At 26.1% G+C, this 17,395-nt stretch overlaps 1 protein-coding gene across 1 annotated transcript in view; it reads left to right on the top strand.

Moving 5' to 3' along the window:
• Positions 1-1,554: 1,554 nt before the first annotated feature.
• Tk (Tachykinin) overlaps positions 1,555-17,395 on the top strand; it is a 59,104-nt gene continuing 43,263 nt past the window's right edge. Inside the window, exon 1 of the mRNA XM_088183077.1 lies at positions 1,555-1,655. The gene's annotated coding sequence lies outside the window, so the exon portion shown is untranslated. The remainder of the gene's footprint in view (positions 1,656-17,395) is intronic.

Below are 17,395 nucleotides of genomic sequence, written 5' to 3' on the forward strand. Positions count from 1 at the left end.
AATTATAAAATATCGTATTATAACTTAATTTTCATAATTAATTTTATGTATTTTAAGAAAACGTTAAGGCTCGTGAATTTTATTTTAAGGGTTTTAAGAAGGGAGTCTAAAAAAATTATCGCCAGCAATTTACCGCCATAAATTAACCGTCAGAAATTTACCGCCACGGCAATTTATCGCATAAATATTTTATAGCCTACAAATGCTCACAGGCTTATTTTATTGCCAGGCGATACATTTAATTTATATAGATTTATTGCGCATTTTAAATTATAAAATATATGTAATTTTATCATCCGCACATACAAAATGAGGGTTCTCAAGCGCTGACGTCTTGACCGTAACGGTCAAGAATAGGGGATGCGATCGCGACTCTTTAGGGCTCACTAAAACTCGCAGCCAAAAGTCACGAAATATTGACAGATTTCCGACACTGCTGCAAAGCAACTCTAAAAATGCTTTATTAAGTAAACGCTACGCTGAAAATGCAATGAATTGTATTCTAGCGCTCCTAGCAAAATGGCATCAGAATACAAATACGGATACGTCCTGAACTCATTATTCTTCTTTAATTTTTCCAACAATAAGGAGTACTTCGCTTCACTAGTATTCTACACAATGAATTTTATCTGCTCAATACTATTATCTTCACACTAGAATTACATTTAGGCAAATTAAAAATTTATAGTCAAAATAATTCGGGAACTCTATTAATTTAAAAAGTAAAGAATAATATCTGGGTTGGATATTTAAAATGATAGCAACGTTGTGAAATTTATCTCAAAAGAACCGATTTAACAATTTTAACTTGGACTTAAATAATGTTTATCATTAGGTTTGATTATATTATAAACATGAAATGTATAAAAATAACTTCCATGTACAAAACATAACTATATTAATCTGCACTGGTTAAATTTATCAACATTATTGTAAAGATATATTTTTGATTACTGTAACCAACTTCTCGTTGATCAATAACACAAGTTTAAACCCACACAATTTACTGTCACCAATATTTGACATTTAAGAAAGAGGTGATAAATCTTTAGAAATTAATAAATATATAGATGTAATATATACAATATATATACATATTTCAATTGGATTTTGATGTATTTAATGTGGGCGTTAAGTGGCAATATATATATTAATTTTCATTCAACAACAGATTTATTTTTTAAATTTTACTTTAAAGGGTGCAAATTTGGAATGGCATTTATTTAAGGCGGGACGTATGTTTGAAATTAAATATGCTATTGAAGAATCGTTTATTTTTTTCGAAAAACCATGCAAATAAAAATAAACATTCACATGTTCACGACTTCATTGTTTCCACGGTTTCCATTTTCAATCAACTCCAATCAAATAGTACGGGCATTATTTACATACGCGCATTGCATATCGCCGCATACGTGGGACGCTGAGCAGATGACATGGCCTCGCACGTTGACGCCGTGGACCCGAGCGAGGTGTGTTGATTGGGCAGGTGTCGGCGGACGCCGCCATTGGTCGGCCTCCTGAGTAAAAACAGCGCGCGGCTCCTTCCACGGCGCAGTATTCCGCTGACAGCCCTTGGGATAGCTACTCTGCAACGACAACAGCACTCGACAGCTCCAACAGCAGACTGCCGACGAACGAGTGTCAACCGACAGGTGAGCTTTTCTTGTTTCTAGTAGAGCTTTTATTGTTACCAATAAAGTTCAATTGTTTTGTATCGGTTTCAGAGAAGTTTAAATTTCTTATGCGTGTTTTTGGGTGATTGAGATAAAAAACTTTTACGTTATATATATTAGGCGTTATAAACTTTAATGCAATTTGAGCTATACAGATGGCTTATAAGTTGTGTGTATATAAATTGACGTAGATATATACTTTTTTAAATCTATTTATTTAACAATGTTTTTTTAATCCTTATATTTTTGTATTACCGATAGACTTTTTATATAGTATTTACGTTTACGGCTTAGTAGATTTCTTTGAAAATGGTTTTTCGAGTTTTCCTGAATTTATACATTATACATAACAATATATTTATTTTAGATTTTTATTTTTCATAAGATAATAATTTTTATTGCTAGCATCAGATCACTATTTATTAATATTAGATTAAATATATATTAAATAAATGCATAAAAAACTTATTAATAAAATATCTTTGCTTTAAATTAGTGTTAAATTTATAAAAAAAAAAACAAACATTAATTTTTCATGTTTGTATATGCGTGAAAAATTTGCTTACTACACGAAACATTTTTACGCTGAATTTAAATATACTTATAATGCTATTTTTACCACAATTGACAATCAACACTAATTGACTTTAAAGGCGAAGGAGTAAGTTTTATAAATTATAATTTATTGCTGAATTATAATTTATTCATTTTTTTAAATTAGATTTTTGTGATTTTTACAATATTAATGTTGTATGAAAATAACATTTCCAATTTTTCTGGTAAATATGTTGTATAAAAATTATTCTTATAACGTTAACTTTATTCTAGAGCTTTTAGAAATAATGCATACAAATATTTTCGTAAATTTCCGTTTTATGATAAAAATAAAATAATTTCAAGAATTTTCTGAACTTAATAAAATAATCGCTGCTTTATTTGCTCTATTTTATTTTATAATAAATGTATTATTGAACAACTATTATGATAATATATCATATTAGCAAAAATTATAAAATTTGTTTTATCATTAGAATTATTGAAAATATTTCCTATAAATATTTTTTTTCTGACTCTTAACGTATTTAAAAAATATATGTAATGAATTCGAAAATAATTTCGTTACATAATATTTTTAATATAAAGCAGTGTCTTTCATACTTTTAGGAATACATTCTAGAACAATTATTATGATTATATATTTCATTAATATATCGCATCAGCAAAGATAATAAATTCCGTTCTAATAATATTAAAATATGCATTCTAAAGCTTTTGGGTATAAGACATAATTTTTTTACAGTGAAAATAAAATAATTTCTCGAATATTCGAAGCCCAATAAAATTATCGTAGCTTCGTTTTTTGTAATGAATAATTTATTTTATTATTTAAAATTGTAACAAATAAAAAATATATTTGTTTTATTCGAAAATAATTTTATTACATAATATTGCATGACTGCATTATTGAAAAAAATCTGATTATATATAACATCAATATATCATCTGATATCATATTGAGACATTATGTATTAATCATTGCTTTTTCATAGGGAATAAACCTGTTTAATCATTAGACTTATTGAAAGTACATAAAATACAAATTTTAACTCGAATTTTCAAGATTTATAAAATAATCGTTGCTTTTTTAGGTTTTAAAAAAGAATGCATTAAAGAACAATTTAATGATTATGTATAATATTTTAATAATTAAAAATACAGTATTTTCTCAGAAACAGTATTTTTTTGGAAATCTTAAAATTTAAATTAGATTTAAATTTATTTTAATTTTACAATATGATTTGACTAAGAAATTAATAGTAATTTAATAGTTGGTTTAATGCATTATCTATAATAATTTACAAACGGTTGAAAAATAAAAAAAATTAGAAGTAATTATTACATTATATTCAGCAATACAATTTATCTGCATTCACTTAATCTGCATTTTATATCAAAATAGTCTAGGAAAATCTTGTCTCAAGAAAATTCTCAGGGTTATATTTATAAAATTAATATCTTATATATAATTGTTCTAAGCCGCCGTCGTCGCTTCCGGACGCGCATAACTTTCAATGAAACATTCTCCGTTCAATTCTATACTCTGTAAATCGTATCGCTTTGTATTAACAGTGTGTAACAATACACGTAAACAAAGGAATTATAATAATAAATAATAATAAAAATTAAAATTGAATTTGTTCCGATTGATTTTCGAGCCGCCGGCAATGCGTTCTGTTGTTTCGACCAATCAAAAATAAGCATTCAAATATTCAAATAGCGTCGACCAATGAAAAATAAGCATTCAAATTCAAATAGATAGTACCGTGACAACACTTTTAAATAATTATTATTTAATAATAAAATTTTGCTACGCGACAATAATTTTCAATAATTCGTCATTTGACTGAATAAAAATGAAATATATACATAATGTGTTGAGGATTAGAAGAATACATTGATTAAACTAGATAAACAATCATAAAATAATCTTCGTAATGAAATTTTCAAATTTTGAATTCCCGGCGACGGGCTCCGAGGCCTAAAAATGAGTTTTTGCTTTTATAAATAATCGGATTGCAAATTAACTAGGTGTGTTATAACTATGAAAATTAAATATATACATAATGTGTTTAGGATAAGAAGAATACATTGATTAAATTAGATAAACAATCATAAAACAATCTTTGTAATGAAATCTTCAAATTTTGAAATCCCGTCGCCGGGCTCCGAGGCCGGAAAGTGAGTTTTTCTTTTATATTACATAAACATTATCATTGCTTTCCGATTTAATACACATATACGTTAGATTTTAAGAATTTTAAATTAACCAGTTATGTTTTAAACATGAATGTGTAATATATCCTTAATATGTGAGGATTGAAAGTTAATGTCGATCAAATCGGCGCTGTCGGACAGCTTATAAATGTGTAGTTTCTTGGATGTTATCTAATAAACGACATTTTACAATGATTATAAATATGTGATTGCATACCTGGAATAATCGATAGCCAAAATATCTAAGAGTGGGTTATTTTTAATTCCGATGTGGCAAAATATGTACAATTTTTGTTCTGTGCCATCATTCCTCTTTCTGAATAGCCAAATTTAAGATATTCAGTTACATCAAACTTATGTAGTATGTTCTTTATAAAAAGATAATACTTGCTGACAGTGACTTCAACATTAGAAGATTAACTCTTTGTTTATATATACCAATTCTACGTTGTAGCCATATAGGTCATCAAATTGTTCCATCATTGCTTCTGAAAAATAATTAAAAAACAATAAGACTCCTATCAAGAGTAAACATTGAACACATTATTACTACTAATATAATCCATGAATTAAATTTAAACGACAACCAAAGAACACAATTGATGGATGTACTGTAGAGGATTAAACATGTAGATTTTCATCTTCTACAAAATTGTCACAATATGTCATATATTTTTTATTATTACTAGCATTGTAATATGTTTAATTAACTTCGGTATGTATACCTTTAATTGCCAAATCACCGCTGTTTGTCTTTTAATATTAGATCCTGGAAAGTCAATAGTAATTTTGTTAGAATAACCGTGTTATATTATTCATTTATAACTAAACACTTACTGGCACACCCACAATTTATAGTTTTGTCTATAATTTCAAATGCTCCATCACTTGAATCATCTTCAATTATCACTTTTTAACAAAAGTGCCGCGATTATAACATATTACGCAGCCGGCACAGCGAGCGCTTGCCAGATGTGACAGAACTGTCAAAGCAAATTTGGGAAGTCCCGCGCTTGAGAACGAACTAAATTGATTTTAACGAGCGAAATTGATTTTAACGATTTAAATTGTAAAACATGTATTAAAATATGTATAAAAATCATCAAATACTAAAAAAAATGTTTTTTAAAATATTTTTTTAGTTTATAGATTTAAAATATAATAAAAATAATGTGGATATGTATTAGCTTCTCTATACAGAAAAAATATGTACCAAAATTTTGGCGAACGTTGGCAATTTAAAGTTTTAGTTTTTAGAGAATTTTTAAGACTTTGCTTTAAAAAATATTTTCAACAAAAAGGGGCAAAGTTTAAAAATAAGTACTATTCATTACCAACCAACTACTAAGCGCACAGTATTGCAAAAATCCCTCTTACTGACGCCTTTAAAAGTAAACTACACAAAAATGTATAACACTAATTTAAATATTTTTAAAATTAAAAGTTTCAGAATAAAATTTCAAGATTTATTCAAAATATTTTTTTAAACATTAAAAATCTTTTTTATTTTATTATGGATTTTAAATAATAATAATTTATTATAGATTTTAAATATCTTTAGTTTATTATTAATTTGAAATACAGTGAAAACTTTTTACACTCATTAATTATTAAAATATATAATGCTGCGCAGAAAAACATTTACTTTAAAAAAGATGTAAATCAAAATATTTTTTGATCAAAAAAGACAAAGGTTTCAAAATTTTTAATATTTTTAAAGCGCACTTTTGGTCTAAAGTAACAGATTAGATGCTTGATATTTTTAGTTTATTGTTTCTTTCTAATTAGTAAATGTAATTAAAAACTGACTTTTATATTTACACATAAAACATAGAAATATTTTTTTTTATTATAAAGTAACTTATGGTGTCACCAAAAAACTTTTTTGTTACGAAAATTTAAATTTATGATAAAATTGTGTTATGCAGCGTTAAAACTGACACTCAAACACCTAAAATACGCTAAAACACAATCAATGACTTATAATCACTCACATTGCACTAACTATATATGATCGATTGTGTTGTTGCGTTAGTAACGTGTAACAAAATATTTTTTCATATCAGTAATATTTTTGAGCGGATGTGTTACCGATGCTATTTATTATTATTATTTATTAAACTGTAAACCTACTTTTAAATGATACAAAATGTTACGTTTTAATATTATTTTTTATGTTGAAAACATTTTGATATTTTTTGTTTTATTAATATTTAGTAAAGTTACAAACCTATTTTAAAAAATAATACAATGATATTTTTTTGTACCGAATACCGAAATAACGAAATTCCCAGTTAAACGAATCTTTAATTTGTCCCCGAAAAGCTTTCATACAAAATGTTTTCATTGTAATGAAGACTAATCTCAGTATAACAAAATATTTTGCTCCGAATTTAAGAATGACGTTATAACTTGACAAAATATTTCTAAGAATTCAGTTCATCATTGACTTGGGGTGTGCCAGATGTGTTCAAAAGCGACATTACAGGTGTTTCGTTGACCCTCAAACTTTTTTATAAAACATTTTTTTCACAAATTTTATTGTGTTTCATACATTTTCCTTAAACAAGGAAAAAAACGATCTGTCAACCTTATAAGAGGTTATTTTGATGCTGTAGTAATATAGTAATTAAAAATAAAATAAAAATATATCATCTTCCTTACATTCAATATAACGAATTTTCAGTACACCAAAATTTATTCATTGGTTCCGTGAGTTTCGCTGTATTGAAATTTCATAGTACAATTTAAAATTTATTTTTATATAATAAAAGTTTTAAACCTATTCATAAATGATATACAATATTTAGATTTATCATTAAATATCTAAGTTTCAATATAATGATAAAATCTAACGTTGTAAATCTAATAAATAATATAAAATGTTTTCTTCTAGAAATATTTAGTCAAGTTGTAAACCTATTTTCAAATGAATTGAAAATTTCAAGTAGTTTTTTTATAGATTGAACTATTTTGTCTATCATTGAAAATTCTAAATAGTAATGTCCAATTTGAACCATTAAATTTTAAAAAATATTTAAAAAAATCAGAACGAAGCAAAAATTATATTTAAAACCCAAAAAGTTGAGGGTCCGGTATTCGCACACTCGCTAGCTATCGGTACCTCACGATAGTGAGGTACCGACAGCTAGTATATGAATAGTTTCACCTCCGACTAATAATAGGATTTTAAGTAATTCTGTACTCATGTATCATGCATAGATTTAAATATTATATATATATAAATTAGCTAAATACTAAAAATAATACATAACAATTAGTAATGAAATTGTATATGAAATAGTAACAAAGTAAACATCTTAATATCTTATACAACTTTTAATACACTGAAATTCTTAGCCTCTGTATATATTATGTGTAAATTTATATATTAAACTAAAACTGTTGTCTAAGAAAATATTATTTTTTTATATTATACCCACATAGGTTGTAATATGTATTATGTATTACATAATTATTATACAATATTTATTTTATTTAGTTATTTTAAATTAACATTTTTGAGATAAAAAAATATTTTATGATGTTTTATATATTTTAAACTGGAATATTATTATTTTTTACGCTCATCTCATAATTTTGACATAAGCATGATTGACCAATGGTATATGTAAGTCGATGATACTTGAAATACCTGTGTTTGAATCTCATGGTGTTATTAATTTTTATCATGTTTGGTAGCGCAAAATTATCTGGATCTTATATCTTGAAGCTAGTCGCTTTTTTTTGATCATTTGATAATTGGAGTTGAGAAATAGATGTTGTATCAATTGTAGTAGAAAACAGTATTTACCATAAAGTTAAAAAAAAGACATAAAAACATTAAAGCCCGGGCTCACTATAAAAAAGTTACGAAATGTTTTTGAAAGTGCATTACGAATTTTCTAATCCAGGCCAAGCAATAACAGCAAGCTTCTATTGTGAGCTTTGATAAAAAAAAGTCGAATAGTTTTACATCACGACAATAATGAAAATTATATTTTTAATCATTGAAAAGTAAGAAAAAATTTGCTTCATAAAAAAAAGTACATTCCTTTTGGGATTACCTTATATTAAAAAACTCACTCATTAGTATCGGTTGTATTAAACAGTTTTGAAACAAATAGATTATGAAAGTGAAAATTGTTATATTAAGTTAATAATGAAAATTATATAATTCACTTTAATTTTAGCCTTGAATTTACATATTTTTTTAGTACCAACATAATAAATAATTGTAATAAGGGTTTATTCCTCTGTGAAAAATTGAGAATAGAAAAAAATAAACTCGCTAAATAAATTACATTAAAAATGAAAGCGAAAACGGAATTCCTCAGTTTTTATATCCGCAATAATTAATTTTAACCGCGTTAATTACGTTTTTAGTTCACACAAAGCTATTTGAAGAATTAAATAATATTAAAAACATAATTTATTTAACATTTTATTACGGTTGCAGTTTTAAATATAAACATATCTAATTTTTAGAAATATTGTCTTTTTTCAATATATAACTATTTGTGTATATAATAACGCAATCTATTATTAAACATGATTGATATCCTAACGAGTATATATAAATCCCGTCGAAACTCTCAAAGAGCTGTCGGGCTTTGTATAATCCGCATTGATGGATACTGCAATTCGTTTCGTATTAAAAAGAGTCGTATAATCGTTGCGTTACGATAATAATACGCATCTGAATGATAATGTATTATATATATTATTACATTGTAATTTTGCCGAGCCTCAGTCTAAAATAACCACTTCGGTTAAGATTTAATGGAATAAGTTTCCAATTCCAAATATGTCATAATTAATTGATTATATTAATATATTATATATTATATTGAACTGTCGGTATTATACAATTTTATGTGCACAGTAAAGATAAAGCCTAGATGGATTAGGAAATTTGCATTTATGTACGTTTCACACATTGGATTGCATATTGGATTTGATAATTACACTGTGCGACATTGGGTTTTGTGGATTTTGGAATATAAAATTTGAATTCGATTTCATTATATTTGCATTGATCATTTGAAAACAGCCAAAAGTATAATTTGACATTTGCGAATTAATAGTGTTTGGATAAAATTGTGATTAAATTACTTATGCAAATAATGATGTATACTTTTAAAGTAAAACCGGATATTTTACAATTATACAATTTTAATTAATGTTTAACAAAAAGAAAGTATATTTTCAATATTTATTTTATTAAGTAATTACAAATATTAAACAAAAATATTTTTTTAATATATTATTTAATATTCTTAATAAAAATCATGTACTTAAAAAATATTAATATTATTTTTTATATACATGATTAAATCATCGTTCAACTTGTTATTAAAATATAAATAGCATACTCGTATTGTTACTGAAACTCAACTTTTTCGGTCACTTTTTTATCTTAAAATTCACATTATAAGTACTTTCTATATATTCATATACAAGGCTATAATGTAAAATATCACAAACCATGATTATACATATTCAGAAGCGCTATTCTATATTTTTTTAGATTTAAAAAAAATATTTTATTACTGGTTTCAGATACAAATGTAATTTATTAATTGTAAATTTTACGTGAATGGTAAAAACCTGTGCGATACACATTTATTAGGAGCATGTGTCTTTCTATCTCCTGTCCTCTTTGCAGGCAAAATTCTCATATGCTAATCCACAAACACTTTTTTAAAAAGTAAGCTAACAAAACAGTAAAGTTATTTTTAGACATTTTAGTGTGGCTTACAGTTTTTATGATAACTTAGGAATGTGTAATCTTTGTATTACATCTGTATAAAAATTGAGTTAATAAAAACAACATTAAGTACTTTTCACCTAAAATATGAAATTGATATATAAATACTTAGTATAAACAGCTTTTTGATATCAAAACTCTATATAGGCTAACTTATCTTTTTATATTCAGAAAATGAATGTTAAAAAAATGTTTGATTCGCGTAAATATATATACAGATTAATAGTTTTAGATTGATATCAAATGTAAAAAGTATTTCTAAGTTCATAAATGGAATGATAGTTAAAAAAAAAACTAAACTTTATTTTACTCAACTTTCATAGTGTCGACGTATACATTTATTTCATAAAGTTCGTATTAGAGAATATTTGCTACATATTTAAACTAGAAAATATGTTAATTTCCCTCATTAAAATATCTAGAAGTTAAATAATAATACCTTATAGTAACTTTATATTATGTAAGAGTACCTGTGTAGAAAAGGAATCCGATTATGCCTATTGTTAAATTGTGTAAATAAACAACCTAAAAAGTTAGGTGAATGCTGTTCATTCAATACAAGGTTGTTTCGAAAAGCCCAAAATGACCTATAATGTTGTGTTTTTAATTATGAAATTAAATATAATATATTAAAATTAATAATGTAGTTTAAAAAAAATATATTTTATTAAAGCTCTGAAAAATGAGAAAAAACTCTTTAAACAGAAAAAGCTTTATTTTTATGTACAAAAATCGTATTATTACGATTGCGCCAGATGTTGCGAAATGCCATGAAAGAAAACTTTTAAAGAAACTGTAATTTGCTAAAAAATAAACATAACAATGCCTAGCTTTTCATTGCACGACAACATCTTAACATCGACGATTGAATTCACGTCTAATTTCACCCTGACGGTTACACTCAGATACCATCATTGTTACTTTTTGTTCCGACTGTCTCAGTTGACAGCATCCGCTCACTATGCCAAACAATGAACCGTCCCACAGATAAAGGTTTCCGGCGAAAGGAGTAAATTTTCGATATACGCACAGGTGTCAAATTTATTTTTAACCAAATTGTAGTCCAGTTCCCGTGATTTGTCCGAGATACGAAATTTGTGTCAAACCGTAAAGTGATACGTAACTCGATTATGTAGAACTTTTCAATTAATTTAGTGCCGGCGCTTTATGCAAATTCGTACAAATTCGTTATAGTCCTTTTTTGTACTACTCCATTTTTTATCTAGACACGTGTAGTATACATATTCCCGGTATAAAAATCGCATCCGTTTACCCGGTCGTATCACATAGCAGGGGAGCATTAATTTTATGCGTCTCTTGTTACGTTATTTTTTATGTATGAAAAACTGAATAATTTATGCGCACTTCGAAATGTTTATCATGTGTTCTTATAAACAAACATAAAATTTTCTTTAAAAACATGTCATATAAATAATTATAAATATCACATATCGTAATTTATAGAAAGTGAATATTTAAGTAGTTGTATTTATTAGGTAATCCCAAAATGAATTTCATTTTTTAATAAACTAAGAAGATCACTTTTGAATGTCTTCTACGGCGATTGTTGTCGTACAACACCACATTTTTATCTTCGGTTATTAAATGATCGAGAAAAGGTGACCCGTTTTAAGATCCAGCAACTCTTACTGTTTTCTTCGCTCAATTAGTGTGGAACATATACACCTTGCCTCCAAGCCTTCCCAATCATCTTAATGTGTACGAGTATATGCACTGGTTTAGTTTCTCGGCCAGCAGATGAATAGTTTGAGTAGGATTTGCTCGAGCTATTTACAAACTATAACAAACTTAAATTTATAATATTTTTTAATTCACTATTTATGTATTACATTTGAGAGCCTGGATCTACTATTCGTAATAAACATCCTTATCGTATTCTTTAACTTCAACTTTACAATTATTATTTTATAGCATAGTTATAATTCAACTGAAAATTTTATTATGTAATTACTTTCTAGTCAATATATTATATTTTTCATTTAGATTTGTCAAAAAAAAAAACATTATTTTTGGAAAAAATTCCAAGATCATTTCTTTGCTCTTTTATATAAGTTCTTACTATGGATAGTATTTATGAACTCTTTCAATAAATTTAGAACTCGGTAACTATTGGAGTTTGTTCCTTAATACAAATTTTCATTCAAGTTGGAATTTATGAAATATGTATAAAAATATAAATATTTGCTTCTATGTATTTTTCAATCTCCTAATACTTAAAATAATCCTTTTCTGCTGTTTTTACTAACAAATTTAGGTTTACCTTTATATAAATAAACACGCTTTTAATTTATGCGATATGGGAACAAATATTAATTATTTATAATTTAATCTTATATAAATAGCTATTAAAGGATTTTTAGATGGCTCTATTACGTCATACATTGTATTGTTAACATAAAAATAAATTCTATCAAACCTACAATATTATTAATCAAAATATTTTATTAACTAGTCAATATAAATATAAAACTATATTTTAGCAATGCAGCATATTGAACTCGCTTAATACTGAACTAACGGTTTGCATTTCATTTCAAAATTTTTGCCATGTCGACATAATTGGAAAGTTATGATCCATTTTTTAGCTCTATTTTTTTATTGCACCCTGTACAAAATAAATAAAACTAAATTTAAACTCACTGAATAAAATACTCATGCTTGTGTATAGTAATATTTCGCCCGTCAAAAGGTCGACCTTTAGGCAGTTAAATAAGAGCAGATTGTCATAATCCGTGAAATATATATGGAAATTTTCGCTTTTGTCAAGTCTTACGCCGAAAAAGGTACACGACCACTGACACGTGAATGTTGTATTTGACGTTTCTTACGCGAAAATTTGCATGATAAAGGAGAAAGCACGACCTTGGTTCCGTATCAATCCGCAAAAACGGAATACGTGATTAGACAAGAATAATGAAGGTCTTCTTAAAGCGAAAAACTACCCTATGAATAATACTTTGATAACTAATTAAAATTCTCTAGTGCGAGTCTCGGAATTAAGTCAAAAATCCTTTCACATTTCGATGGCTAAGCAAAATAAACTTCAAGTAAGAAAACATATTTTTATGAATTCAGGGTCTTTCTTCCGTCATCTTTAGACTTTATTTTACTATAAAATATTTCAATATTTTTAAATGTTTGTATTTATGAATAATAAACACTACCCGATGTTGAAGTTAAGAAACATATTTGTAGGCCTACGGTGGTTATGTTAAGAAATAAATAAAGGGTCGCTTTAAAGGTCAAGTACAACCTAAAATAAAATTCTAATTGAAATATTTTCTTGACATTGTATTTTTACTTATCCAAGTTTTGCGGGTAAAATAAATGCATTGAAATTATCTGGAAGTGACTTAACGTGAGCTTAAATATAGTACGTGTCTGTCTTAAATTAACCTAAATCTATCATATATGTATGTAGATTTTCTGGTCTTTTGATGTTTTGCATTTCTCGAGAAATGATAATTTTTTTCTTTACCCCCAGATTTTTTCGAAAATTCGCAGTTTAGTATATAATTTTGAATATTCTTATATTATTGATGAACAGAGAACTGGATGATCGTTGAAGACAACAAAGATCAATAAAATGATGATTTGTTATAATGGATCAGAAGGGATCGATCCACTTCGATTATTTACAGAATGTTGAGTTAATAAATTAATAAATTATTAAATAAACCTTAGGCTCCCTTATTTATAACTGAATCATGGAGAAAATTGCCGAAAACAGATATAGCTACTTTATATTTTTCATATTTCAAGCAAGATAAAGTTAAATATCCTCTTTGAAAAAACGAGATTATGGTTCGCCGATAGGGAAATTTTATAGCGAAACTTTGTGAAAAGCCTCCATGTATTTTTGAAATCTGCTGATTTTCATGTAGCGCGATTTTTTTATTTGCTTATCAATGTAGTTCTTAGAATATTAAAGCAAAGAAAAGCCCGATTAGAGTAGTTGAGAAAATCATTTTTTTTGTTATTCAAAAACTTCCGATCTGTATTAAAAGCTCATAAAAGCATGCACCATTTTTTCTGCAGTGGTCTAAAAAATGCAGCGGTTGTAAAACATTTGAAAATATCTGTACAAATTCAATATTTACCGAAAAAAGCTCGTTAAAAATTCTCGATTTGCCATTTTTCTAAAAAACACTAATTCGCAGAATTCTTGAATTGATACATATATAATTTTAAATTTTCAAGTAACAGCTTAATCGAAGAAGTTCAGGTTCTTGAGTTTTCATTTCCAGTTTTGGGTTACAAAACGTTTTTGAAATTTTTTTCAATAACGTATTCAACAAATAACGTATTTAACAAATCAAGAATTTCTGGAAAATTCTTATTTAGAGATATAATTTTTTTGCTTTAGCATTTTTTTCGAGAAATTTTTGGGAAGAAACACTATATGTGTGTAATAGCTTGCGAAATATGTACATTTAATGAAAATCAAAATCAAGTTTAAATATTGCAAATTTTACTTTTTTTATATTATTAGCTTATAACAAGGTTTTTTTTTACTATAGTAAATAATTCATTATGACACAAAATAATTTTAAAATGCTAGCAAAGAATTAATTTACTTTAAAAGAAAGTGTTGTCATTTTTTTATCCATACTGATTAGTTGTTATTATGATTATTTATTTTCCATTTTGAACTAAAACTATTTTACACATAGCCACTATTTAAATAATGTAGTGTTCGATGAGGATAACGTTAGTATTGAAATATTATATTATATTTTAGTTTAATTGTTTCAAAAATGATCTTTCAAACGTCTAAAAATAGAGTTTTTGATATTTTTAAAATGCATTATACTGCCCAGCAGTTTTGCTCTTTTTTGACCAAAAATATCTTGACTTACATATAAAAACTATTATAAGTAATATCAATACATTTCAAAACAGATTTTATACAGAAATACTTGCCTATAACAAAAATCAATTATAGAAAAACGCACTATACTTTATTTATTACTAGAAACATACAAAATTACTCAGACTTAAATATGTATTATGAATCATACTAATGTTTTTGCATTGACTGTATTAAAAACAAAATAATGATTATTTTAAGCAATAATATGTCTCGAAGTTAGAGACCTGATTAAATTTTATTATAAAGTATTTACAATATAGATTTAACCAATAACTGCCTCTGACAGATCCAGCCGTTATTTTTAATTGCGTAATTTTATTATATAATTCGATTCTGCCGCTGATAATTAAACCCGATACCCAATATATCTATATTGGATGTTATTTTAACCCTAAATATATTTCGTTTAAATTAAATATTATTTTCTACAGCGTGCGTCTTTTATAATATTAGTAAATATTAAAAAAATAATTACATGATGTAATTAATAAAGTTATAATAATTCTCAATTAAATCATTGTATCACAACGATACATAAAGTTCAAACTTTCTAGAGTTAGAATTAAACCTAATTAAACAAGAAAAACCTAACTCATTTTCATTATTTGCCTATCTATAATTATGATCTTGAAGATAGCACAACAGAGTCCTAACCGAGCTTGCGGTTTTATTATGTTCTACTAACTAAATTACTATCTAAATTAATTAAAATCCCCCGTTGTTTGTAATAATAAATTATTATATTTGCTTCATAATAAACTGCGTATACATAATTGTGACGAAACTATACCAATACCTTTGTTTGATAATAATTAAACATGTCTGAATGATATGATTTTTTCTCACGACATAGCAACTAATTACCACCATTTCTAACGCGCTTAAGTTTGTTATAGACGGCACTTCTGCTTTGTTTGCGTTTCTGTTTAACATTATTAATGCTCTAAAATGTTTGCCTGTTTGCCAAAACGTAGACATGATAATTGGATCACGTAGCAAAAAAAATTCACGTCCCACGTGTTTAGAAGTCGCATCGCAGTGATACAGGTAGATTGTAATTACAACGCACGTACGAATGATTATGTTTCAGTCTGATTGAAAATGCTAAACAAAATAATACGATACACATACACAAAAAAAAAAACAGTTATGGCTTCCTAATTGACTGTTCAATGTTGATATTTTCATAGGATAGACTTTTGTTGAAAGCTTTCAGCTTAGATCAATTGGATTAATTTTTAACTTTAAATTAAATGTGAATTGTTTCATGAATATTTTATGAACTTAATAAATTAATTTAGCTGAAATATAGTTAATTTGTTCACATTAAATTATATTTAAGTAATCATACAAACACTAAGCGACAAATAAAAAAATATTCTCTTTTAACTTAAAACCATCAATTAAGTAATAATATTTGTTAAATAAAATATGACGGTATTTTCACTTTTGGGAAAAGTGATATTTAATATTTATTTATATGAAAACTGTATTGGACTGATTGATTCAAATTTGATATGAGATGTTTTACCATTTCAGTGAATCAAACGTATAAATAAATATATTTCGCCTTTTAATATTTATTATAATAATAATGATTAATACAAGTTGTTTATATATTTGGTTTTGAGGTTGTGATTATTGAGCAATTTACAGGAAAATATTTTATAAAAAAGCTCACAAGTGACTGAAAGTGAATTGTAAATAATAATTTTGTCTAGAATTACACTGACCTTTGAAAAACTTTCTTATTTCCCTAAAGAGAATATATTGCAAAACAAAGGGTTCTATTAGGTTTGCAATGTAATATAAAGTGATATACAGGATGGTATAATAAAGAATACATCTTTTTTATATTCATTGTTATAAAATGTAACTCATAAAGATATACAAATAATAATTTATTTATATACATATTTATTATGATATTTTATATGAGCTGAAGTAGTTTATTATTAGAGAATTTATCTAATATGTACGACCAAGGTCGATTTTAATTTATTATAGCGATATTATTACATAAGATTTGGAAAATATAGGAAAACCAAATCGGTAATGTTCTATCAGATTATTGTTATATAATAATTACTAATTTCGATTTTCCAACAATTACCGAAATTATGAAACACTTAAGTTCATGTGGGATGCAAAACAGGAATTTTAACGACTTAAAAAAAGTCCAAACTCCTAAGTTCTCTGCCTGAAGTTCTGAACTTAGATGTTTGTATCAATTTTTGGAATGAATGAAAGTGATCTGACTATAAAAATGTAGCTCTACCC

The sequence above is a fragment of the Plectrocnemia conspersa genome, unplaced genomic scaffold (genome assembly GCF_051122295.1).
Source record: "Plectrocnemia conspersa isolate PC_06_02 unplaced genomic scaffold, ASM5112229v1 ptg000003l, whole genome shotgun sequence".
Classification (NCBI taxonomy): domain Eukaryota; kingdom Metazoa; phylum Arthropoda; class Insecta; order Trichoptera; family Polycentropodidae; genus Plectrocnemia; species Plectrocnemia conspersa.